The sequence below is a fragment of the Ambystoma mexicanum genome, chromosome 11 (genome assembly GCF_040938575.1).
Source record: "Ambystoma mexicanum isolate Mex_15411 chromosome 11, UKY_AmexF1_1, whole genome shotgun sequence".
Classification (NCBI taxonomy): Eukaryota; Metazoa; Chordata; class Amphibia; order Caudata; family Ambystomatidae; genus Ambystoma; species Ambystoma mexicanum.
The window spans coordinates 202,672,338-202,698,406 of NC_090934.1; the positions used below are offsets into that span (position 1 = coordinate 202,672,338).

The following is a 26,069-nucleotide window of genomic DNA, read 5'->3' on the forward strand; positions in this document are numbered from 1 at the left end:
GCTAAAAGAAAGAATAGACAAAGACGGGAGCAGCTGTATCAAGATGAGCAGCTGAAAAAACAAGAAAGAGCAGAGGAGCAAAGGAAGAATGATACCAAGCAGAGAGCAATCGAAAAACAGGATCAGCTACAAAGAAAGAGAGAGGAAGAGGAAGAACAGAAATTGAGAGACAAAAGAATACAAAGACGAACGGATGAAGAACTACATAGGGCAAACGAGAGAAGAGAGATGAAAAGACAGGAAGAGGAAAGAGTAACGGAAGACGCAAGGAAAGGAAGAGAGGTTGATGAAGAAATAGAACTCAAAAGGAGGAAAATCGAACGCGACATTGATCACATAGAGAAAGAGTTGATGGAACCTAATCCAGTAGTAGCATTGGAGGACATAGAAGAATTCTTCCCGACACATGAACCAATTCCAGGTCCGCCTAGAGTAAATCTAGAGGATAATTTTGACATAAGGAGCATTGGGGACAAAATCAATAGGTCTATCCTGAAATGAGGACCAAAAAAGAATCAAAAGGAAAAGGAAAAAATTCTTGATTTGAAGGTACACAGCCGCAAGGCAAAGAGGGAAATTTGTACAATCTTGAACATAGAGCTTTGTCTTTGGACAGGCTATCACTGAACAGAGACGATAAAGAGGGAAGTCACACAAGTTAGGGACAGGAAATATCAGATGAGGACAGAGAAATCTATCGTGGGGAGGAGGGAGCTAGTGCATGTGGTCCTGAGGAGTGTTCTCCGACAGAGAGAGAAGTAAGATGGTCAAACCTTGACCTACCCAAATTAAGGACATCAGAGCCTCTGGCGCTTTCAGGTTGAGCTAAAGGGCGATCCCATAGTGAGAGTGGGGACTCGCCACCTTATTTGAGTAGGCTAAGGTCACTACTGGGAAGAAAGCGGTGCAGAACCATTGTCCCTGCCATGGACAAACAGACGATGGTGGATGAATGCGATTTTGGGATCTCGCACTTCCCGTTGCTAGAGAAAGGAGGGGCCGGACTGCAGTATATACCTTGGCAACAGATGGATAAGGATAATTGAAGGTATAAACTTCCCAGTTTAACTTACAGCGCAGGAAAATTGATACATGAACTAGAGAAAATGACAGGAGAAAACACGCTAGCTGTAGGAGACATTAAATGTCTTCTAGCTGCTATTCTTGGGGAGAGAGCTGACAACATTTGTTTGAGCGCCAGATAAGCAAGTGTCACTGTGCAGAACGCTGCTCATGAGGGAGCACAATTTAATAATTGTAGGGCAGCAGTCTGGAAAGCGCTTAGAGTACAATATCCAGATACGTCAGATATGGGAGCTATAATGGAACGAAAGAGGCAGGAAGCAGAGGATCCTCTTGTTTACATTCAGAATTTTCAGGAGGAATGGAGTTTGGAAATGTGGGAACCATGGGGGAAATCTATACCTGTATTCTATCATATATTATGTCAAGGGCTGCCAGATCAAGTGCAGAGACAGCTCAAGAAATTGGTGGTTATGGAGGTGAAACCATGGTCAGAAATACAGCTGACCTTTGCGCATTGTTGCCGATTGTTGCAGGAGAAAAATCATCGAAGGAAAGATGATATTAGGAAATTTGAAGAAGCAAAGTTAGTGCAGAAGAAATTGTCAAAATACACCATCGAAGGGGTGATGTTGACTAGTGGAGAAGGGTTAGTATCACAGCAAACAGCAGGCATGCCACAGGAAAATAACCAAAGGCAGTTAGATCAAGGAAATAACTGATTCGTACCAAGGGGTATGGGAGGCTTCCGAGGAAGAAGCTTCCAAAATAATCAAGGCGGCTTCCAAAATAATCAAGGAAATGTTCAGAGTAACCAAGGTAGGTTTCAGGATATGCAGAATGACAATCAAGCCATGCAGGGAGGGCAAATTAAGAGACTCCATCCTATATGTTGGACATGTGGAATGACAGGGCACATAGCGCAAATATGTGGGAACCAAGGGTTTGTGCAGAATGGGCAGTTCTCAAGGGGGGAATGACTTATCTGACGGCGTATAGTCAACAAAGTAGGGATGGGTTTGCCCAAAGTCAGACAGTGCCGAGCTGAGATCCACAGTGGAACCTCTCCTCACCATGAAAATGTCATCGATGTACCTGTACCAGCAGATGATGTTATGTTTGTATGGATTGTCTGCATGGTTAATTGATTTATCTTCTAGATTGGCCATAAACAAATTGGCAAGATCCGGGGCGAAGGTCGCCCCCATGCTTGTTCCATGTTTTTGGTTATAGAATCGGTCTTTATAAAGGAAAACATTTTCCATTAGTGTGATTCTGGCACATTCTAGAAGAAAAGTAGTGGGTACAGAGTGTAGGGTGGAAGTTCTCTTATGTATCTAAATAAGAGAACTTCCACCCTACACTCTGTACCCACTGCTTTTGTTCTAGAATGTGCAGAATTTCACTAATATAAAACAACATTTACATTTTAACTGGGACAAACAACAAACTTTCTGTGCCTTTCTTAGATTTAAACATCACTAAATCTAGGGGTGGTCATTTGGAAACCACACTATATCGAAAGGACACTGATAAAAACACTCTTTTAAGATTTGACAGTTTTCACCCGGAAAGAAAATCTTCCAATAGGGCAATTTCTTAGAATCAGACCAATTGTACCAACATGTCTGATTTCGAACACCACGGCAAGCTCTTAAAAACCTGCCTACAGAACCGTGGTTATCCCTCTAAAACCATCCAACGAGCCTACAGAAGGGCTAAGAATACTAATAGCCAAAGCTGTTTAGCTCCTTCTGACAGAAATAAACTAGATAAAATCACGTGTGTCTCGACTTTTTCACCTATCAGTCATAATCTAAGGAAAAGTATATTGCAGAATTGGCACATCATAAAAACTCCTGACTTTGACCCCTCGACGCCACGCTTTGCGTTCAAGAGACAATCCAATCTCAGAGACAAATTGGTACACACGTACCCAGATACACATAAACCATGCAATCCACAAACAACACTGTGGTCATTACCACCAGTGGTTGGCCACTATAAATGTGGCTCGTGCTCTGTCTGCTTCTTAACCAAAAATCTAAAAACGCTTGAATTATACGAAATGAAATGGACTCTCTCAGGCTTTTCCAACTGTAATACTCCTTGGGCCATTTATGGCATCAAATGTCCCTGCAATTTACTGTATGTTGGGAAGAAAAAACGACCAGTTAAGCAAAGAATATGTGAACATCGCTGCTGTAATAAGAACAAGACAGACAACAAACCCATGGTAACCCATTTTATTCGGCTCAAACATTTCTATAATGACATATCTTGGTTCATTATTAAAACCATCCCAGCACCAACTCGAGGTGGCAACAGAGATTGGCTCCTCACTAAACAAGAACAAAAATGGATTTTTAATTTGTGAACTGTAAAATGGGGTCTCAACACTGCAGTGGAGTGGTCCTTATTTTTGTAAAGGGTGCCCATTATGGTAGATACAGCTCCATCATAAAATGCAGGATATTCGTTTTTCGTTAATCTTTCCCTAGCCATGACCTGCACATCCCTTGCATAAGTGGCACCCACCCATACATGTTCGCACATTAACAACATATATACGATCAAAAACGCTGCGTCTTTAGATTCATTCACCGCATCCGATTCTTGCATGGGCCGCCATAATGAACTTAATTCTTATACAATTTATAAGACAGTTTAAAATTCTTAAATAAGCGTGTCCACCTATTTTGTAATAAGCATATTCAGATCCTTGTGTTGAATCTATACTAAATATAAAAATATATAAAAATATTTTGATCACTCCACAGACCGTCTCATCGTGCTGAGTTACATCCGGCCTTTAACGGTCTAGTGTTTTTCCAGCACACCAACGTCACCCCAGACGTCGGGTACACACAGAGGCTCTGCAGTATAAATCAGCAGCACGCCACGGCAACACGTACGCGATACGCTGCTGCCTACGACCTGGGACGCTGCCCTACTCGCGGTTTGCTGTTCATTCATAGCATTGCCCAGCCGATAGATAAAATGAAGGTAAGCAGACTACCAAGTTTTGTTACGGACACCATAGCAAAAAGAAGTACAGGCTTTTGACTGGTCCTCCCCATGTGTATTTTTTCCCCTTGCACTTGTAGGGATAACCCGATCACAGCATTGTCAACTCCATTCGAATCATCCCAGTTAAGTGAAGATTCGTTTTCCACAAGTACAAAGGTAATAATTCCTTCCTTGTTGGGTTTGTTTAGAATTTCCGTAGAATTTACATCATTTATAAATAGCCAGTGACCTTTTCATGTTGGAACTCATAGTTGGGCACCTGTTTAGTTCAACAGAACATTCACTTTGGGAAGTTGTGACAACGACCTGCTATATAATATGTTGGTCCGAACAACACACCTCCAAACAAACTGAGGCTCAGTACCGCACCTTTCAAGACATCCGCAACAGGTTCGTACGTCAATCACGTTACCTCTGTTGACTATTAGCGAGTCTGTCGTTAACCAGATGAAAACTCCACCCTTGTTCATGTTTACAGATCACGGTTGAGCAATCAGATTAAAAGAATCTCTGGGCCTCGCCAAACTCCGCCTAGTGTATACCTGATATTCAAAAAGACCTTTCCAATACACCTAGGTGAGAAAACAGTATAATCAATAAGCATTTGTGATTCATGTCCCCTGTTTTCAATAGGTGGCAACAATGAAGAAAAACAGGCATGTCATTTTACAGGCATTTTTGCAAAATACATTTTGTTCTGATGGCTAAAAATAAGGTTTTGAAACAGTGCATGATAAAACAAAAAGTAATAATCAGGGATTTCATGCTAGACTCTAGTCCACAATCAGTAATGATTAGGCCAATGATGTGCACAATTACAGAAGATTTTGCGCTGCAATTTTTGCAATTTTCCAAACATGTATACATTTTTACAAACACTATTGAGATTTTATTTATTATTTTTTTTTTTTATTATTTGATTTAATTGTACAAACAATTTTTTCAAAAGTAAAATAATAGTTCCATAGGTTCCAAAGTGGTCCCTTTCCGCCTTGAGTGATCCAAGAGAAGGCGCGAAAAGAAAGTCCCTTCCTTGTCCTCCATTTTGACCCGTACTGTTTATTCCTCTGCCTGACCTGTTGGGTTATTTGCGTAGTTCTAGTTGTTCTCAAGGTCTCCAGCCAATTTCTATTATCAAACTTCCTTGCATTATTTATTTATATAATCCTTTAAGTCTCTTCGTGTACTCATACGTTTTCACACTTGAAGTCTTTTACTTCGATGGTATTCTTTTTCTTCCCCTGGAAATTCTTCCTATTACTTTTACTTAGTTATTAGCCTAAGGTTTTCAAAGAAGGAGGCCACTGCAATCACATTTTTGTTATTTTCTCCTTCGTTAAAGGCCTGCCACCAGTCATCCTCTGTCAGTGTGGAAAATGATTGCATTATTTTCCCTATATAGGCTGCTCTCGATGTGTTGGTACCTTCACATTTGAGTAAAAGATGTCGACTAGTTTCTACTATCTCCTCTGATTTGCAGTATCTACATTTATTGTCCGGTGACAATTTCCTTATAAATAGGATTTCGTTAGTATGTAGTTGGTTTAATCGAAATCTTAAATATGTTCTGGCCAGCTTTTTATCCGGGAACTTTTTCAGATAACCTCTTGTATCGTATAGTTTTTTCGGGGTCGTTGGGAAATCTGTCGTCAGCTTATATGATCGCGCTATGTCCTCTGTCCTGATCCAATCTGCTTCAAATAGTTTTTTTGATATCTTGACTGGGTTTGTTTCAAGTGTCTCATCTGTGACGTCTAGATCTTTCAATAGCTTCGTATTTCTCAACTTCCAATCTTTTAGAGCCCGGATCTTGTTCGTTAACATCTCTTTATTTACCAACTCCAAAGGTTTTGATTTATTCTTCAATTGGAGTTTTCGATATAGCATCAGCATGTTTCTCTCCTGAATCGCTTTTAGTGACACGAGACATAGCTCTCTCCTTAACAATGGCATAGGAGTAGATTGTGCCAGATTAAGCACTTTCTTCCAGAAATAGCTCTCTAGTTTAGTCCACAGTGTGTCAGGTATTAGGAACATTGCATCCGCTCCATAGAGGATTGCAGGGACCACCTTCGCCTTATAGAAGTTGATGACTGCCAGTAATGAAAATTTCCCATATTTTTTGTCAATCATCCTTGCTTGTGTTGTTAACGTTTTTATCTTTGTCCATAGCAGATTTTGCATTGTTATTTCTGACTCGTTGATTGACATCATGACTCCGAGATATTTGAAGTCTTTTACTTTTTCCAGTTTTAGCCCATCCGCGAACCAATTCTGTTTGTTTTGGTTCTTTTTTTTCTTGCCTTCCCAGGCCATTATTTTGGTTTTTTCTGGATTTAGCTTTAGATTGTTCTGCTTTAGATATATGATCAGATTCGTCAGCTGTCTTTGCAGACCTATCGGCGTGTTGTCTATCAGAATGATATCGTCTGCATATAACAAGCGCGATATTTTCTCACCCCCAATAACAGGAGGGAAGCATCTTATTGCCTTCTCGTGTTCAGCATAGTCAGCGATGTATGCGTTAAATAGAGCAGGGGCCAAAGGGCAGCCTTGTTTCACCCCCCTGGAAGTTGGAATTTCCCTCGACAACAGACCATCTTGCCCAAGCCTTACTTTGATAGATGTGTCCTGGTACAATGTTTGAATCGGGCCCGTAATAGCTGGAGGGCATTTCATAGCGGCCAGCTTTTCCCATAGTTTGTCCCTGTTGACCTGGTCAAAAGCCTGCACCAGGTCCACGAATGCCATGTATACGGGTTGCCCGATCTGCATTGCCTTGGCCTTGATTGTTGTTAGCATTAGTATATTGATCGATGTTCCTGCATTTTTTACAAATCCTGTCTGGAATGGATCTCCCTCATTATTGGCTTTAAGCCACGTTTGAAATGCTTCCAAGGCGAGGCCACCGTATATTTTCCCGATGACATCCAACAAGGATATGGGGCGGTAGTGGCATGGATCTTCTCGATTTCCACGTTTAAATATTGGAACCACTATTGCTTTCCTCCATGAAGCTGGTATATTTTGCTCCTGGTTGCAGGTTTTAAAGATGTTACTGATCAAGGGAGCCCATATTTCTTGGTGTTGTTTTAGGTCACAATTTGTGATTCCATCCGGCCCCGGGGCCCTTGAGTTGTTAAGTTTTTTAATTTTTGCCAGGATGACTTCTTCCTTTGTTGTGATCTCCCACGGCAAGTCAGTCCCCTTTTTCCTTTTTCGGAGGCAGGCACTCTCTATATCGGGCAGTGGTGCATATAGGTTGGAGAAGTGGGAGATCCAGCTCCCTTCTCCTACACAGTTTTGTAGGGCGGTAGTAGATGACGTCATGGTTCCCTTTATAAGGGTCCAAAAGTCTCTTGATTTTTTCCCACATAAAGTTTTTAACATTGACTCCGAATCTGCCTGGTAAAGGGAGTGCCTTTTTTGAATTATCCAGGATTTATAATTCCTGTTGGCGCTCTTCCAACTTTCATGTGCCTCTTGTGTGTCAGATCTGATCGCCATCCGCTTTAGTTTTCGTACAGTTCTTCTTCTTATTACTAGTTCCTGGTTATAGACATGAAGATGATTCATTGAGATCTTTTTGATTTTATTTGTCGTCTTCATGTATTTATTTAGCAGAAGTGTATAATCCATCGTCTTCGCTGACTTCTTTTTTATTGAATTAACTTCCCCATCCCTTATCCTGGAGTATTTTTCAGAAATCTGCTTTATTGCGTTCTCCGTCAATTTCAACCTGGATTCCTTGATGTTCACATCTAATTCTTGGTTGAAGAGCTGTTGGGGTTTCTGTGGATTCGCCCACCTTATATGCTGTAAATTGTGGTCACTATTTTGAGTCCTTACTATCGCGAAACTGACTATATCTCCCAGCAGCTCCTTGGACACGAATGTGTGGTCTAATGTCCCAGATTGTTCCATTCTTTGCCAAGACGGGATCATCAGGTTTTTATCTGATCGTATCCAATGCAGGTTGTGCAGGTCTCTTGAACTCAATATTCTTTCGAGTTGTTCACCTCTTTTCAAGATTGGCGCAGATTTTGATAAATGTGGTCGTTGGTTTCCAATGTTCTTACATATGGCATTAAAATCCCCTGTGATTATAGTGTGATTACACGTTTGGTTTTCCGTATTTTCATCTAGAATATTTGTAAGATTTTCCAGATACAGTTCGTCCTTACTCAACTCTGGGTTCCAGTACGTGTTAATTAGTAGTATACGCTCTTCCTTTTCTCTATTACTACTGTCTATATATTTCCAGGATATTATTAGAATTTGGGATTGATCACAAGTATTTTTATGTTCTATCACTTCCAATCCAATACCTGATCTTATTGCTGTAAGTAGACCAGCGGTGGGACGGCCTTTTAGGCCCTGTTTTGCAGGTACGGCAAATGTAGAATATCCATCCATTTCTGGTTTCTGTGTTAGCCATGTCTCCTGTAGACATAGTATGTCCCATTGCCCCAGATTCACGTCACTCTTTACAGTTAGGTGACTGAACCCACGTGTGTTCCAAGAGGCCATTTCTATGAAAAAGTTTCTCCGTGTCAATAAGGAACATTCTTTTACCAGATGATCAGCCTGAGGAATCCCGATCCGGTTTTCTAGTTGCTAATTGTGTTTCTTTTTGTATGTGTCCGACACTTTCCATGACCAGTTTGGCGGTGATCTCCTCACTATATTTTCCGCTCCATGGCTACTCTTATGGGCCAAGTCTTTACTTCCTTTTAATCCATGTTGGTTTTCTTTTTCTTTTTTCTCCTTCACTGGGTGTTTTTGATTTCGTTCAACGTCATCCGTCCTTTCCCTTCCTTTTAGGTTTGCCCATCGAGTATTTCCGATGTTTTTATGAGGAATGTCTTTTGTCTCGTCCTCTTGTCTTGACGTCTTAATCCGTGATTTCCTTAGCTCATAACCCAGGATGTCAAAGTTTGCTGTTTCGTTCTCAAGCATCGTTTTGATAACTTCTGACTTAATATGTAGATAAGAGCAATCTTTTCTCCCAGTTTCGCAAGGTTCTACCATCCATAAATCTCGATTTTCAATGCATCGTAATCTTGGAATCTGTTTGAATAGGTCGATAATTGTATTTCTGTTTAGAATTAGATTGTCTTTGGAGCTTTTTTTCCGTTCCAAACGAAATATACATGAGCTTTGTATTCTGGACGAGTGTGTTTTGTCAGTTTGTTCTTTGTTCGGTGTATTTTGCCTCAACTCCTTACTCCACCTTGGTTTCTGATTTATCGGAGAGAAATTTCTACCCATGGTGTTTCTGGATTTGTTTCTGGGTGGAGTGACCCTTATTTCCTTCTTCTGGTCGGATTTCTTTCTTGGAGTTTCTTTCCGCCCTGCTGAACATTTTGGGGTCCGTTTATTTTCTTCTAGGGTTGAATTTCCTTTCCCTATTGTAAACAGCCTCTTGTCTTGATTTTCTTTTTTATTATTTGCAGCCTTCTCAGCTGCTCCCGATTTTTCATTCTCTCCTATAATACGAACCTTCTTCTTTGGTTCCATTTCCATGTTAGAGAGGTCTAGAATGACTGCTTTTCTTTTAAATCTTGGAGATGCGTTGTTTTCTGTTTCGTATTCATCCACTGTGTATACACTCCATTCACTTATGTCAGTTCCTGAATCTATTGTCTCGTCAAGTGGTTGACTACAATTAGTAATAATTTTATTTATTGTCTTAGTGGCTTTTTTTTCCGTGTATAAATTCTTTCTTGTTTGTTTAGATTGGCTATTACTGCCCACTGTACTTGTCAATAATTGTGGATTACTCACGATAGATTTTTGATTTGTGAATATTCCAAATGTGAAATTTGTTTTATTTCCTGACTCTTTCTCTTTCCCCTTTTGGGTTATAACAGCTTTTTCTTTCTGTTGTTTTGTCTGCTTGTTCTTTATTTCCAACCCGTCTTGGGTCTCCTTTCCTGCTATTTTAATGTTTCCGTTTGGTTCTTTTAAGGACACTTTTTTCCCACCTTCTATCACCTTCTTCTTCTCCAGATCTAAGTTCCTCGGTGAAGTTCCTCCATTATCTTTCTCTATCAACCCATCTTCATGTATTTTCCGTGGCCTGTCTTTTGCTGTTACATATCCTTCCAGATATGTTAATTTCGTGTTCATAAGGGCGATCAAAGAAGTCTGGTCCCTTGCTGTATCATTTAAAGCCTCGTATAGCTTTGTAAAGGGTGCTAGCGCTATGGTTAGAGTCGACATTATTGACATTAAGTCTGTTTTTTGTATTACGTCGCTATTTGAAGATGAGGGTTTTTCACTACCACTTCTGCTAGTGAATGATATTTCGTTTTCTGCCGACGTTTTTGGTTGTGGCGATCTTGTGTTTCTGTTAGGGTTTCTGGGTGTTCCGCCCATTTCGTCATTTTTGCTAAGATTAAATTCAGTTTGTATCCCAGCTTTCTCTATATTCCCAGAATTTGCGTCTTGCGTTAAAGCTGTTGTCTGTGTTGCAACTGACACTTTTTTTATTGTCATTGGTTCTGTTGAAAATAGAGTAGTCTGTGTGTTGATAGCTAATGTTTCAGAGCTGAGGGTCTCGATCACCTTCATTTGAGATGAAGGCGTAGCAGATAGGATCGCTTTTTCACTGAGTAGACTGTGTTTAACGTCCGGCTTCTTAAAATGCCATCTAACCTGCGCATTATTAACTTCCTTCGCTTCTTGCCCTCTTATATCCTCTCTCTCTTTGACTGGCGTGTAATCACAGTCTTCCGTCTGTAGCACACTATTTAGTAATTCTGCATCAGATATTTCTTCTTCTATGTCCTTTTCCTTGAGTTCTTTGAAGCCAAAGTAGCTTTTTATACGGTCTTTCTTTGTTAAATTCCGCAAGATCGATTTGTAGGTCGACTTTTTTTTTTTGCCTTTGAATTTCGGTGGGTTAGTCAGTAATTTGCAATACTGTTGTTTCTGGGAGTCTTTTCCTTGCTTCCTTTTACCACCTTTTCCACTTTCCATTAGTGTGGACTTTGTTTTTATTTGATCTTCCGATTCATATCTTTTGAAATTATCCTTCTTATCTGATCTTGTCTGTATTTCTTGCGTCGTTTCGACTCCTCCACTTACGTTTTTCTCTTCAGACATTTTGTCAGTTATTATATCTGTGTCTGAAGATTCATCCATCTTACTTTTAAGAAGTTGATGTAGACGGTCATATAAGGCCGCGTTTGGAGTTGCAGCGATATCATCGTTATTAAAAACGTCGTGAATCGATGTTATTTCTTCTAATGACTCATCCATGATTGCTGTTGTTTTTGTTGGAATTTGTATCTTGCCAATTGAGATTTGTCTAGGAGTTGAGTGCATTTCCACTATGATTTCCATTTTTTGATTTGGTATCTGGGTTTGCTCAGGAGGATTATCGTCAGTTGCAGTTTTGGTCCAGGTGTTATCTTTTTCTAGAGTTTCTTCAACTGCTTTTTGCAGATAAACTGCGTTTTCGGTATATTGAACAGCCACCTTGTTCACTCCCTCCTCCTCCCCCAACTGTGTATTTTGCCTTATATCCTTCAGGCCTTTGCAATTTGTCTCCGAATCCTGTTCCCTCGGCGGCTCTTCAATCATCTCAGCTCTGGCTTCCGATGTTATTTCCACTATTGGAGGGCTTGGTTCCACCTCCTTTGCTAAATTAGTGATTAGGGTGGCTCCTGCCTTTTCAACATCTCGCACCATGGATGGTATTGTTCCTTCATTGACCAGATAATCCACCTCTTTTACCCCTATATGGGTGTCAAAAGAATGGACTCCCCCTTCGCGTACTCCCTCCTTCTCCATGTAATTTGTAGGACCGATTCCCGTAGTGCCCTTCAGGGCACTTCTGAGTAAGGGCCCCTGATTTCCCACTTTCCCCCCTTCTTTTTCCAACTGCCCCAAAATTGATTCAGCTTTCCTCCCGACCCACGAGGTCTCATCTCTCTTAGCGGTTGGCCATTTTATTTTGGACTGCGTTGGGTCTCTCATTAGGGCCTTCGAGTGTCTCCTCACCCTTTTCGATTTCCCCTCCGGCATGCTTCCTTTTCTCCCACTTGGACTGTGCCCAGTCGCCTGTGGCAAAGACATGGCCGTGGGCAACTGTGCGGAAACCGCCTCATGAGTGTTGAAAGGTGGAGGGTATAGAGGCGGCGTGGAGGCCCTACCTTCCTCCATATTCTCGTTGGGGTTTAGGTCAGAGGGAATCGTAGGCCCAACATCTTCTTTTTCGGGGACCCCTTCTTCGGCCCCTCCCGAACCCTTCTTTTCATTTAATTTCTTACCTTCCAGGCAGTTGGTCCTGTCCATTTTCGACTGCACGCCCACCTCGCACTCCACTCCTAATTCACATCTTGGGATGTGTAGTGGATTCACCTTCTCCTTTGGTGAGGCGGGACTCATCCTAGCTTCCTGTTGCCTCCAGCCACGAGCGGTCCCACAGCTCCAAACAGACTCCCAACAGACTTTGCCTCCGCCAATCTCAGGTTCGCCTCAGCTATTATTGGCAGCTGTTGATCTTATGCAGGACCCATATGATTATTTGCGCCAACTGCGCTCAACAGCCGCACAACAGGCACTGGGCTTTACTCCAGCCGGGCTTAACGCCACAAGGGTGGTTGCCTTGGTCCTTTGTAGGCGGCCGCGATCACGTGATCCAGTCACGGGTGGGTTTCGCTGTGTTTTCGCAGAGTTCTCTATTGAGATTTTATGTACATTTATGTTTTTGTTTGTTCACTTCTAGTGAGTTCCTACACAACAGCACAGTCAACAAGAAGTACTCAGCACCATCAAATTTCATATTTATCTTCTTTTTTTTCCTGTCCTGAAGACGGCTATATTTGCATCAACAGACAATTTTGTGTATTGCCTGATTTTTTTTGTTGCCATTAGCCGAAACATATTTCGACTTCCACAATTTAAACCTAAGACATCTAATAGGTTTTGCCTTTGATAAAGATGTTTTGACCAAGAAGTGCTCTACTCCGAACTTGTGTTTGAATTTGTACAAGACACAATACCCATGTACTAACCCCACCACAGTTTGTGTTATATCAGACCTTTTGCACGCTTTTTTGTTGATTCATGGATGAAGATTTATATCTCTTTTCTCTTCTTTCTCTTTTTAAACAAAGACATTTTTATATAGTTTTTAGTCAAGTTTAATAATAAAATTGATTTTGTGACTTTATAGTGGTTGTTGTTTTGTCAGGGTCACCGCCTTCTTTGTTTGTTTGTTCACTTCTCCTTTGATCCCTGAAGGTGGTGTTCCCAGAAACATGATCTTCCCCAACTCTCACATTGCATTTGGGACAATGTACTGCCAGCTTTTCATCTGAATCCCTCCTCGTCAGAGGAAAGATGGCATTCTCTGGATGTCTGCAAAGCAGTGCTCGCATACATTGCAAGGACTACTGGTTTTTGGAAGGTGGACAACTTTTCTGTCACTTAGGGGGCCAGAGTGGCTGTGAGGAAGGCGTTGGTGGTTTCAATCAGCTGCTGGATTAGAACAATCATTTGCATGGTCTATGGGGCAGCAGGAGTGTTGCAGCCTTTGCAGATCCATGGTTCATCAACCAGAGGCATGGTGAAGTCCTGGGCTGATGCACAGGGCATCTCCCTGTAGAGGTAATGTACAGATTACTTACTGGTAATCTTCATTACTCCTAGTCCTAATCTTCCTGGTCACAGTACTTGCGAGAGTTGCAACCCGCCTCTCCAGCCTGATGAGGAATGTTAAGGCCCGAGATACTTGTTTGGAAATGGTTAGCTGAAAGGAATCTGCAAAGGGAGGTATTATAGCTGCTAGCAGGCGTGCAACTCTATTGAGCTAACATGGCTTCAGCCCACCCCATATCCCCAGAAATATGGGTTTAGGGGCAGGGCTTTCTTCGATGTTGCATCTCCCATGAGCCTTTCCTGGAACTGGTGTGGTTAAGGTTTTACTGTGTTTGTGCAGAAAAATGTACTTGCACAGACGCAGTGAAACTTTAAAGCTGTTACTTTCTAGAAAGGGTTCAATCGCGTGTCTGCCTCAGGAAAAATCAAATGCACACATCGGCCACCTCCCCACAGATGCGAGCAAACATATAACAACGTTATGTGTTCTTTCACATCCGAGGGAAGAGAGATAATGTGCACACTTGCATTTTGTTAGGCAGAGAGGTGAAGGACGCCTTTCCTGACACTGGCAGCATGAACAATTTAGTTTGTTTGTGCAGAAAAACCGACATGCACACATTCTGCAGCCCCTGAGAGGCAGATTTCACCCCACAAATCGGGAGGGTGTATTTTTCGAATAGGATTGCATTGGGGATACAATTATTTTAGGCGGGAGACAGTAAAAAAAATAGCACTACTTTTAATTTAAAAATTGGGAGTCTCCAGCCGAAATCGGGAGGGAATCATGCATGGAAATATTTACTTCTATCTACTTTCTGCATATTGCGCTTTAAAATGCACCTTTTCATAGTTGGTCCTCACACCAGACCTCGGGGGTAGGACAGTTTGCCAGCCCCTCCCTTCAAAAGTTACCCCCATCCCCTCCGAAATGTAGGTTTCCTTATGCCCCTGTCTTCTAGGGCGGGGCAGAACACATTTTGATTGGAAAGGTTTCCTGTCACAGGAGGCTGAGATTCAAATGTACTGTGACGAAGAAGAGTAAAGAGTTAGGAGTAATGAGGATTACCGATTAGAGATCTTTTAGCAGTCTAATCTTGTGTCTGTTCTCGGAGCGACCAAATGTCGACCGCCATATTGGTATGGGCTCCTTTTTCCAACCGTCTTTTTTCAGACTGACAGTAACTACCAATCAGAGGGACGAAGGCGGGGCTACCCGACGGGCAAGCGGCTGCAACGACCAATCAGAAGTAAGTATGTCAGCGGTGCTGCTGTGTGAGTTTCCAGTAGAGACACACACCGGTAACGGTGAGTGCAAGGTTGTGTGTTGTATGGGGGGGCGAACCTGTGTAGCACGGAGTTGCCCAGTGTCAGACAGCAGTTGGGTGAGACGGGGTGCTTGGTGTTGAGTTCAAGGGAGAGTTTTATGAACCCGGCGCGATACTTGGGGGCTGTTGGTGGATGAGCGTTGTAACTCTGGGGGAGAGGACAGTAGGAGGGGACCTGGAGGAAGGAATCAGAGGGCGCTGCGGATTAGAGGCCAGTGAGTGGGACAGTCGGTAGAGACTGCAGGTGGGACTGTACGGTAATGCCAGTGAGAGAGAAGACTGTCGGCAACAGTGCGGAATGGGGAACAAAGTACTCGCCAGTTCTGGGTCAGATGAAGTATCCTTGTGTTTAATAGGGTTATCCGGGGACAAGTTCAAGTAGAGGCATTGGCGGTCACCGTAACTCTACCAAATTGGCGGTCACCGTAACTCTACCAACTGTCACCGTTGGCACCCTTAAATAAGATCCTGCATACCATTAACAATAACGACTGACTTGGGGGTGTTCAGAAACGCTTGGCATAAGTGGAACTGTACACATGAGGTTAAACGCCAACGATGTGTTGTAAGGTAACTATAGCCCACTTACAGTGACGGCCCGAGCGGTGGTGGGGCAGGGGGAGGCAAGCTGCTTTTCCCCCTCTCCCTCCCCACACGCTCTTTTGAGAGCCTGACCGGGACTGTGAAAGGTGTCCCGTTGGGAGGACCGCACTGCCTGCAATTCCTGCTCAGCCCGGGCACCTTACCTTTTCTCCCAAGGGGATCTGTGAGGCTATTAGCAGGGACTTTTGTCGGTATGTGCATTGGAGGCAGTGAGAAGGGTGCCCACTGCTACAGGCTTTATGAAATAATGACTTTGGCTTTACCCAAGGGGCGGTTTGTTAGACTAATATTAATCTGCATGATGGTATTGTGAATTTGCATGAGCCATCTTCGTATTGCTCAATATAATGTGTTTATAGTGTAAAATTAATTATGAAAGGTAGTTTCGTGTTTAATGTGCTGGCATTGATTTAAATAAAGTATTATTTAAGCACACGAAATGCAAAGGGAAACATTAATATCTATATCGACTAAACCTCTGAAGATGTGCTCAGTTGCTTAAATTGTCCACATCCCGGTTTCACCGTTTAAGCAAAGTGTGTGTTCCTTGGCAAATCAATTAATCAAACTGTGTTATCTGCAGTTATGTGATTCACTCCAGGGCTTATAAAATATAATGCTGTTATTTTTTTTAAAAAAACCTGACTATAGAGTTGCTCCATAAATAACAATAATGCAATTTGGGTATTTTGTACCTCCCAGTTATTTGCCTCTTGGCTTACTTATGGCAACTTATTCTAAAGTTGCTTCCATGGTACCTCCCACGTTTCGAAGGCTGATGATGCTCCTTGCAATGACATTTTCTGTGAAGTTTTTTCTGTTGGTGCAAGCCATATACAAATTAGGCTTGTATGTATTTTGCCCCAGAACGTCCAGACAGTTTCTTGCATCCGTAATGATTTTACAGTTTTTTTTTTTGTTTGTGTTAAAATGCCATCTACCACTAATGTTACCAAACAAGTAGAATGGGGCGGGCGGTTTGTGGGTGTAAATGACACCATATGGAATTGTGCGCACTCCATTTGGGGTGTGGGGAGTAGCAGTACTTTTTTTGTGATTCGCCTTTATCCACAATCTTCTCCACATGTGAGTTGTCCAGCACTTTTTGCTGGATTTATTGATTTTTGGTCTGTTCCCCTGAGTGAGTTTTTCACACTCATTCCTTTACCCTATATTTTGGTATACCTTTGTGTTTCTTTGTCTTTTTCTTGACGTTATACTTTCCTCCAAGTTTTATGGACTCTGTCTTTTGATCTGTGCATCACACAGCACTCTGTGCATGTTGCTGGGATCCCTTTGGGCTTTCCCTTTTATTTCTGTTATAGGGGGATATTTCTATCCTTCTTATTGTGAGACCAGCACACTCCACCTAAGGGGAGTTCTGAGGAGCTGCATAGTATCTCCGTTCTCACTGCTTCTGTGACATTTTGGTAACAGTAACAAGCTAACCTGACTGGCTGGTGGCAGTGGTTTCATCCTACCTACTGTTGTGCAGTTTTGACACCCAGGCTGTACTCGCAGCTGTGGTAGTGCACAGAAGGTCCACCATTGACCCAAAATGGTGGCTGTATTCTTTTTTCATCATTTGTTTGCTTGGTCCTTCGTCTGCTGTACTGGCAGGGGGAGGTCCTCGTTTGACTTTTTGTCTTTGCAAGGAATTGTTTGTGAAGCCCGCCATGGCTCCAGTGTGTCTGTGAGGACAGGAAACTGGGTAGGACTCAAATGCCACTGTTCTGTCTTCTGGTGTGCCTGCCGGAAGCAGTTCTAACTGGGGGTATGTCTGTCCTGAAAGGAACGCTACGTTTTGTCACCTTTTATTTTGAAGCTGCTATGGGAACATAGAGAAGATCTAGCATCCATTGGCTTATCAATCTCTATTTTTGCCTCGCTTGAGGAAGCAAAAAACGATCTAGGAACTATGCCTCCTGTAGTTGAAAGTATAGCCTCTTGTTCCATCGAGGGTGCTCCCGCAAATTTTGATGCTGATACTATGAAACAGTTTGTCATTCATGTCGGCACTAAAGGAGATGTCATGGAGGGATCCTAAAATCGATCAGCCCCCAAATCAATCTAAAGGGATGAGAGACTCTTAGCCTGCTTAAACTTCACATCATCTCGTGGAACCCATGTGGAATAAACATTTTCAAAAAATGGTATAGCCTAAATTATCTCCATAGACCTGATATTATATTTATTCAAGAATCTATGAACCACTATCTTTACCATAGAGGGCTATTTCGCATTTATACAGGTCGCCTTGCGATACTCATTAATACCGCTTCAGAGAGGATCAGTAGTTCTGAATCCATTCTCGCCATTATATTAAAAGACGACGAGGATCCCTCGATCCTTCTTCTGTTGATCTGTATATATTGGAACAAACTCGCTACAATTGAGACCATCTTGGGTGAAATGAAAGATGTACTAGAAAAGAGTCTGATTTTATTTCCTTCAGCTAGAATAATCGTCGGTGGTGATCTAAATTGTTATAAGTGTTCATAATTTTGGAATATGCACTCGCTAACCTCGAAGTTTGGGAAATTGTGGAGTACTTTCTTTCTTGATTGGGACATGCAGACACCTTACTTTCGCTTGGAACGTTACCACTATACTTGGGCGAGAGCAGATAGTAAATCTTTAATTGATTACATTTTTATTTCTTCGAGGATATACTCGACCATTGATGTCCTTACTATCATCAATCCGAACCTAGGAGATCATATGATAATTCTTTGTCCTTGAATATCCCTATGGCTCGTTTTGATGACAACCTTTTTCTATCTCTTATATAAGCTGATCGTCACTGTCAAACAGTTGGATGGAATCCTAGAGTTTGTTCGACATTCATTCATTATCTAGAATGTGACCCCACAACTCCCTTTTTCATTTGGACAACTTAAATTCCAAAAGAATCCAATTTCATCTTCACAAACTAAATTACACACAAAATAAGAATGAGCTAGCTACCTCTACCCACGTTTATAAATTTAACCTTCAAGTTGCATGCCTAAAAGCGCAGAAAAATGTTGAGGTCAGAAAGCTTATTAAACCATTTGTCTTTCTGAAATCCGTGGCAAACTGATTAAATTGGTTAGACAACGTTACCGAAACAAGTTAAAATGGTTGAAAGGTAAATTGCACTATACAGACAATCAAAAAGTTATTTTTTATCTACTTAAACACGACTCTAGGCAAATTTGGTGTACTTTGCGCTCTATCACCTCGGAATCAGCCAACCAAATTGAATCCGTGATTAGTGCAGTAAGTTGGGTCTCCTATGTTAAGACCAAATACCTCATGCCCGAGCGTTTCTGTACTCTAGGGTGGAGAGCCACGTTTGTGCTTAGACTATCACTTCAGATGGTCTATTAGAGATATTATTGATGCCATCGGCAAACTTAAACATTCTAAGACGCCAGGCCCCAATGGCATCCCTCCCTGTGTATACAAGTCAAATCCCGACTTTTGGTCTCATATCCTTAAAATTAAATTTGACTCCATTCTGCTTTCTGGCAACATTCCTATATCCTGGTCTTCAGCTTTGGTCATTCCGGTTTACAAAAAGGGTCCCCCCCCCCCAGACTGCCCTTCTGATTACCGACCTATTGCTCTCACTGATGCCTCATCGAAAATCTTCTCTATTCTGCTACTTCAACAATTACAAACTTATATCCATGACCTCCTGTCTATTTATCAAGTAGGATTTAGAAAATATATTGGTTGCCAGCTAAACGCACCATTCTCTCTCACCTTCAGGCCCACACCTCCGTCTCTAAATCTGGTGCAGTCTATATGGCTAGCTTAGATTTGACCGCAGCCTTCGATTGTGTTATACGTGAAATCTTGTGGAAGAAAATGATTGTTTTGGGTATTACTCACCAACTGGTTGCCTTGATCGCCCTGCTCCACAAAAATACGAATGATCGTATTCGCTTGACTAAAGAAGGCACTCTGACCGATCCTATTCCCACCGAAATCTGAGTAAAACAGGGCTGTAATATGGCAGCGGTGCTGGTTCAACCTATACTTGCTTGGGACTAGATGCAAATTGGCAGACTGGAGAATGTTTCCCAGTGAAGCTTGGCTCTCTCAAGCTGAACTGGTTGGGATTCGCGGACAATCTGCTTTTCTTTGACAGAACCCCTTTTGGTCTCCAACGCAAATTAAATCTATTTGCAGACTTCGCATCCAGTCACAATCTCACTCCTAATTCTGCCAAAACCTTCATTCTGATTTTTTCTAATGGAAAACTAAATGCTCACCATTTATCTTGGTATTTAAATGATACTAAAATGGAATACTCTCCCGATGATGCGATACTTGGGATATCCTTTGACAGACAAATATTCATTAATTATGTGGAAAAACTAACTTAATCAAAAAATTTTATCCTCCCAAATGAAAATTAATTTACCATAAATATTGTATCTTTTCTCTTTTACCCTTGATACAATTTTATTTGCAAAAAGTAGAACCTATCATTATCTACTCCTTGGATAGATGTTCTTATGACATTGATGTTTTCCGAAATATCCTTCAGGGAAAACTTTGGAAAACTGCTTTGGGTCTTGCTCTTTCTATCCCAAATGTTGTGATTTGTCACGAGTTAAATTTACTACCTCTATCTGTAAAGCATACCTGGCTAAGTATCACCAACTATTAAGATGCATAATCCTCCTAAAAACACGCTCTACACTGAATTGAACAAATTATTGGGTGAATCGCAGATTAAATCTCTCAACATTATTTCTGAAAAACTAACAAATATTTTATCTATCAATGAAACTCCTGCTTCTATGAACATGTGGTTGCCCAGCCAAAAAAAAATAACAAAGGCTTTATTGGTGCAAAATACTCGACGAAATGGGCACTTAATTTTCATTTAAAGAATATAACAGTGTTCATGTTAAATGGGAATGTAGATTAAAATACCTAATCCAATTCCCATCTGCTAAAGCAAGGAAAACCTACATGCGATTTTGCCTAAATCAATTCGTTACACATGATCGGACCAAATACTGGGCTGGTAAATTTTAAAAAGTATAAATGACATGATGTGTCGCTTCTGTGAAAATAGTAAAGCGCCAGAAACTTTGAAACATCTTGTAATTGCATGTCCATACTTTGAAAAATCCCGTGTCCAAATCTTTGAGCATTATTATTCGAATTCAGATCCTGCTAAGGAATTTTTATGGAAACGCTGTATGGAAGGTTATAGTCAAAAACGTATTCTTAACCTAAATAACTTGTGGCGAATAATAGAGATTAAGTTGGCGGAAGCACTGTCGCTGGTTCAACCAGAGTAACATCCTATTATCATGTAATGCTCTGGCTTCAAAAAATTCCTCTGTGATCACTGTATATATTGTTTATATCTAATGTGTTGACATCTCAGATATGTCTTTGCACTTATATATAATCGTATCATCAGCTATGTGTTGAGTCCGGATTTGGGTTATGTTATTCGTTGACCTGTACACATTGGTGTTTTGACTTGCAATGCATTGGTTAATGTAATGTTGTTCAAGGGAGAATTTATTTTTTTTTCTTCTGTTTTAATGTGTATTTTAAATTTTGTATAAACATAATGTTCATATGTAATTTTTATGATTCTATGAAAAATAATTGTAAAGGTTTGTTTTCAAATAAACCAAAAACAATGAAAAAAAAGGAACGCCACCATCCAGAGTTTGAATGGTGCATGGGTGCTCATTGGCTGCGTTCCTGCATAAAAGGCATGGATCCTGACTGTGACGACAAGCTGACCCGTGGAACAGACGAATCGATGAGTAAGAAAAGGAAAAGATGTCGGCAGCCACTTCCAGGTGACTGTAGATGTCTTCTGAGTAATCGCTGCTGTCTGGCACCTTCCAAGCGTCGGGAGAACTAGGAAGAGGTCAGCTCTCACCTTTAGACTGGTGGGACCAATGAGTCTTGAGACTACCTGCATTTTGAGCCATCCCACTACTTAAGTGTGACCTTTGTTGGGGAGAATTCTCATTTATGGCTAATTTCCCTCACCAAGTGAGTCCCTCAGCAGCTTTGCTGGATTTCTGGGGTTTATTTTTTCCACCTGGTAAGAGTGTGAGCCTTTCTTCCCACTCTTACATGTGTATTTCTACTGTTTGTGTGATCTTGGGCTCTGGAGCTACACCACTCCATGAGCCCCACTTTTTGTGTTAAACAGCACCATCGGTGTAGTGACAGAGGGTTGTCTTTGAGACTTCCCACTGACTCCATTTTTCTGGGGCTGACTACTGTCCCCCAGAAACATGTAAAGTTGCCATTAACTTTATGTAGTCTCTTTAAAACTACAGACCCAGTACACCCCCTCTTACATGGAGTATTGGAAAGGGTTAATTCTTACCCCTTTTTTGTCTGTGCCTCTTGGAGCTATGTTTCGCTCTCTTAACATTAAGACTTGGCTGGTGGCAGTGGTATCTACCCTAACCTTTCTACCGCGATAAATGTGGTACTGTTTTAGGCTATTGTATTAGCCTCGAACATAAACCCGCTTGACCAAATATTTGGCTCCGGTTGGGTTTAGTCACCATTTCTTTTTGTTAAAGTCCTTTTTGTGTTTTACTTTTTGTGCCAAACCAGGTTTGCCTTATTTGTTCACCGACCTTTTGGCTGGCTTCTGTTCAGAAGCCCTTCTTTGGCGTCTGTGTGTCTAGGTGGGCTGAATGTGAGGGAGGTGTTTAATCACCCTCTGCACAGGGTCTCCTTGGAGACCCAAGTTGCACATTGTGTCGATTGGCTGAGGTGGTTGTCCAGGCCGGACAACCCTTCTGCTTAGTGATTGACAGCCAGGCTGTGTGAATGGGGGATGTTGGCATAAAAGGCAGGACACTTGGGCTGGAAGGCAGAGTCGCCACTGGAACTGCAAGGAACCGAAGAGAAGTGGAGAAGACAGCTGCTGCAACTCCTGAGTCCCGATGAAGCCCTGCTGCCCTTCAACGACAGAGAAGATCCAGTCTGTCTTCTTCCTTTGAGCCGGTGGGATCAACCAGCTCACCTTCAACAGCCAGAGGATCCTCTTCTTGGTCGAAATCGTTGAACACAGCTGTAGTGGTCCGGATAGCCATCTGAAGAGCCTCTCCTGTTTTTAAGGAGGGCACCTTTTATTCACCGTTGCTGCTGGCCTCATCCCTGGATAGTGCAGATCGCTCCAGACGTCGTCCTTCTTGTCCCCATGACTGAAGCTCCAGGAACCGTGAGTCTGCAGGAACTACCAGAAACAACTGCCGTGGCACCAGCTTTCTTCAAACGAATAAGTTACTGTGTCCGACTTCCAGGAATTAGGGTGAACCCTTCTTCCTCACAAAAGGCTTGTCCTTTTCTTCCTTCCCTCTTATACATTTTGCTTCTCCTTTTTGACAATATCCAAGCAATCCTGGCAATCTCGAATCGTGAACTGTTCTAACCATGTGACCCTCGACAACGGGACTCCTGTTCCATTTGACACTGGCGCAGGCCTATTGACTTTATCTACTTTTTAGAAAGTGTCCTCTGATTCTATCCGCCTTGACAAAGGTATTGCCTATGATTTTTATCCCCTATTCTCTTGTATTTAATTCATGTGCTAAGTGTGTTTGACTTCAGTTACATTTCTTCCTGCGGGTATGCTTTTCTTTTGTAAGACCGAACTGTCATTACTGTCAAAAAGTGATTGCGTATTAACCCACGGTAACGTCCTTGTTTCACAACACCGTCTGTCCAAACTCAATGTACTTACCGTGAATTTATCTGCACAAGGGTAATTGGTAGTGAAGTGTTTTGTGAACAGATGGTTTAAAAATAAATGTACTTATATTATTTTTTTTAACCAGAAACCTTGAGTCAGTGTTTGCTTGAGTCACAGTAATTGTAGTCCTTTGTGTAATCTCTACTACTGCTCATTTGCTCTTGAGATAAGTCTGGCTGCTCAGCCATTGCTACCACTTTTTCTGTGTAGTACAAACTTGTACCAAAGGTGAAATTGTACTACCACTTGTAGTCTTAATTTTGTGCATTGGTCCCTAAGGGCACTGCATAGGATTCTGCCCAACAACCTTCATGGGCTGGAAACCGCCAATTCCCTCGGACTTGTTGCCACTGTTCAGTGCATCATCTTCCAAAGATCAACTCTGGAAACTTTGGACTCCTTCCGGACCTCCTGAGGCAAGAATCCACTCCTTGAAATCCCTTCACCAGACTGCAGGACCGTGAAAGCGAGACAAATCGACCAATTGTTCTTCATTGGTGTTTCTCAAAAGGCACCAGCTTGTTGGTACTTGGCGCACCAGCCAAGTACCAACAAGTACTGTTAGCTGTGGATTGCTCTGTGCCGGTCTTTTTCTGTTGGATCCTCGACGCAGCGCTGCTCCTGGCTCACGCTGCCCTGTGCAACACCTTCTCTTTGCCGTTGGTACGGCTCGGACGATTTGTTGCAGCTTGAGGACGTCTGACTGTGTAACACACAGTTTGCCTGGCCCTGTTCGCTGGTCAGAGAAGGTGACTGTTTTCCCTATTGCTTTGAGCATTCCCCATTGAATTGAACTGAACTGCCCCCCACGTCCCCTTTTTTTTCCCCTGAGACTGTTTTCAGCAGTGTCACTTGTTTGGAGGTGTGTTTAATTTCCCATCATTTGTGTTTCCCCGTCCCTAAGGTTTCCTCTGCACGGGTGGCTCCGCCCCCCTGCGCTGCGTGACGCCCGGAAGCCTCTACTTAGACCTACGGCTTCGCGCACCAGCCAAGTACCAACAAGTACTGTAAGCTGTTCGCGGGGAGCCTGGAGGCGGTTGTATGGCGACCTTCGCCTTGTTTGCGCATTGAGGGCAACATTTTTGTTGGTGTTTGCGAAGGTATGCTAGTTCATTCTTTGCCACAATCTCTTGTCATCTGATCCAGTTTCGGGGGGAGCGTGCACATGCTGGGCGCCCTAAGGGGTTATCATGTACTTCCTCTTCCACCTTTGGTTTTCCCCCTTCATAGGAGACTGCAGGCTTTAGGCCTTTGATCCTGGGGGATAGGTGTGAAGTGTCTAGTGTTTTACCACTATGTGCTCCAAGATGGCTGCAAACTTTGTCTTGGCGAGCTACTGGTGATAATTGAGATTTGGTCAATCTCACAGCACCCTCTATGATATGACCATTTGTTATATTGTTGTTCAATCCACTTGCAGGTTAGGCGTATGCAAATGACTAGTTTTCTGGTCCAATGATCTGTGGCATTACTCTACCTTGTACATCTTGTGTGTAGCTCTTTACTTTAGTCACAGTTGATATACTGAGCGGTTGTGAGGGAAGGGGAGTTGGTTCAGCCTTTCCCTGAAACTGCTATGCAAGGTTGCGTCTCTTTCTTCTGATCCCTTGGCTTTGCAACTGTCTATACAAAAAGGGGGCTGTCCTACCTTTTTGTTTTTGTGGTGTGTATAGCTGTCGAGCATGAGCCCAATTCTAACAGGTGGTTGTAAGACAGGTTCTCCATCGAAGGCAACCCCGTCACACGCTGGGAATAATACTAAAAATCGTACCCTCCCCCTGCCACCTACCAACAAAAAGTCCTTTATCTATGTCTAGTTCATTGGTGGAGATGGCTGCTGGGTCGGCTCAAGATGGGGGTCCTGAGATTGCTACAACGGTAGCACCATCTTCGATTAAGGCTCTTCCCCCACTTGGCCCTCCCTCCGCCTTGGTACTGTCAACTTTTTCTGTTCAGGAAGCCAATGACAATGTTGGGGAGGTGGGCGATGTGGATGTCCATGAACATGATAGGAATTGTTCCCCTGTGCATGAAAGAGTCCTCCCCCGCATCTCGGACACCTCAATGTTGGCACCCAGAATTGTGAGCGAACTAAGTAAGAGTGCGGCTTTCATTGGGCGGCTCCTCTCCAGCGTCGCGTTCCTTCCCCTTTCGTGAACAAGTCCATTTCCATCTTCCATCCGAAAGAAGCTGTAAAAAATTTGGTGATCATGGAAGTGCCACTTTGGTTACTCCAAGAAGGAGTTTGGAAGGGGGCCCCGCCCCTCATTATGACAACCTTCACGTCGATGAGGGTCTGCTTTCAGGGATTTTTCTTCCATCTGGAGTGGACCCTTTTTCCCTAGGGAACGAAGATGCCGACCTCTCTGCCCCAAAGAGGGAAGTAAGATCGGCTTCCACCCCGGAAGATTTTTCTTCCACCACCCAGCCCAATGAGCCCTCCAATTTTCCGGTAATTTCACATATACTTAATCTGTGGGACAAGGGCCATAGTTAACACACTGATCAAAAAGGCAGATGCAGGCTTCTCTTGCGCTTATGATTGGAAGGTTTTATTTTAGCAGAAGAACAATCTAAACCCTTCTATCTGGCCCAATTTGAAAAAATGTTGGTGAGTGTTGCCTCCATATCGAAACAACCCCCGTGCTGCAATTCGACTTGCTCCCAAACTGAATCTGGGATCCGCTCCACATATCCGCCACAGAGATCTTACTCGCAAGGCGATA

At 42.5% G+C, this 26,069-nt stretch overlaps 1 protein-coding gene across 3 annotated transcripts in view; it reads left to right on the forward strand.

The window, feature by feature from the left end:
• Positions 1-14,915: 14,915 nt before the first annotated feature.
• Positions 14,916-26,069, forward strand: part of CEP85 (centrosomal protein 85) — a 509,807-nt gene continuing 498,653 nt past the window's right edge. For 2 of the 3 annotated variants that reach the window (XM_069622843.1, XM_069622844.1), the window contains exon 1: positions 14,916-14,973. The gene's annotated coding sequence lies outside the window, so the exon portion shown is untranslated. The remainder of the gene's footprint in view (positions 14,974-26,069) is intronic. The other variant, XM_069622842.1, reaches the window with a different exon arrangement.